Source organism: Suricata suricatta, chromosome 10 (assembly GCF_006229205.1).
Source record: "Suricata suricatta isolate VVHF042 chromosome 10, meerkat_22Aug2017_6uvM2_HiC, whole genome shotgun sequence".
Taxonomy (NCBI): Eukaryota; Metazoa; Chordata; class Mammalia; order Carnivora; family Herpestidae; genus Suricata; species Suricata suricatta.
Genome location: NC_043709.1, coordinates 89,691,179 through 89,692,558, shown reverse-complemented (window position 1 = coordinate 89,692,558; position 1,380 = coordinate 89,691,179). Strand labels below are relative to the sequence as shown.

The 1,380-nt window shown below is 37.5% G+C and overlaps 1 pseudogene; it reads right to left on the bottom strand.

Annotated features, from left to right (window-relative positions):
• Positions 1-287: 287 nt before the first annotated feature.
• Positions 288-422, bottom strand: LOC115305744 (annotated as a pseudogene).
• Between the last annotated feature and the right edge of the window lie 958 nt (positions 423-1,380).

The following is a 1,380-nucleotide window of genomic DNA, read 5'->3' as shown; positions in this document are numbered from 1 at the left end:
GCTTAAATTAACTTCGAAGATGTGTTAATCTGGCCTTGTTTAAACCCACAGATTTTTATAGCTACTGTGCATTGAGATACTATCTTCCTTGTTTGGAATAGCGTTTGTACAAATTAACATATAATAAACTTTGCTTGAACGTAGTTCCTAAAGTCTCATACAACTGAAAACAGTGGCTGATAAGTTACAAAGGGAAAAATAAACCAATTCACAGCAGCAGTGTGCTAATTCCAAATTTTAAGTAAGCATCAAAAAGCAATGAGGTCAAACAAAGATAGTGGTTTATTAAATGGTTAGGAAATAAACAGAAGTTTTTGAAATAGAGGGAGCATCCTCTTTCTTTGCTCATTTCCCTCCTCTGTATTTTAAACTGATAAGAACAGATACTACACTTGATCTTAGCCAAAAGGCCGAGAAGCGATCCTCCTCTGTATTTTAAATGAGTTACTGTATGAACATATATAAATTGGTCCTTTAGAATGTGGAAGGGCTATAGGGCAGAAACTATGTGGCTAGGGGAACAGGAACTCTGTCCTTCAAATCCTGGGTATGAAAAGCATGTCTTGCCTTTTGCAATCTTAGTTACACGACCATTCCTACATGATGGCCACAGGAACATTGAATTTCTCTGGTTCCAAGCCACCAGTGCTAGCTCTAGGATCTTGAGGTATTACAGTATGACATTAAGAAGCAGACATTGGAACAGGTCAAGAAGAATCTTGGTGGAGGATGTAGGATCCAGGGTGCCATTGAAGTGGATTGTGCCAAGTAAAAAAATGAAGAAAATAAAATGAGAAGTTAAAATGAGAGTTTTGGGGGAAAAGAGTATATCTTCTCTTTTTCCTTTCCTTTCCTTCTCTCTTTATTACTCCCTAAAAATAAAATAGTTGGGTTGGATAGGACTGTAAGTGTGGATGGTTTTCAGGGAAGGAAAAGAGGAAAGACAAGTTGGGCTAAATGATATTTTTCTGCTCATTCTCAGCCTTGTTTCATTCATATTCTTCTCCCCATCCCCACCTTCCTTTCCAATATTTGTTCCCTATCCTCAAGCTTGAAGGGAAGGGGTGGAGGTGGTAATCCATAAAAACTTTACCAAAGCGTGAAGAAGACAAATGTTCTCCCATCTTTCTTTCCTTTGAACTCCCCTGGCTTTTATGATGAGACATTAAGGACATAAACATCTTCTTCTCCCCACTTGCATCTCCTCTCTACTTTTGACTTTTTATAATTGTCCATCCTCTCAGCCTCAATACTGCTTCTATTCTATTCTGTCTGGGGATTGGGAGTCTAAAAATGTATAAAATACCTTCTGGAAGAGAAAATAAAAAATTATAAGTTTATTTATTTTGAGAGAGAGAGAGAGAGAGAGAGAGAGAGAGA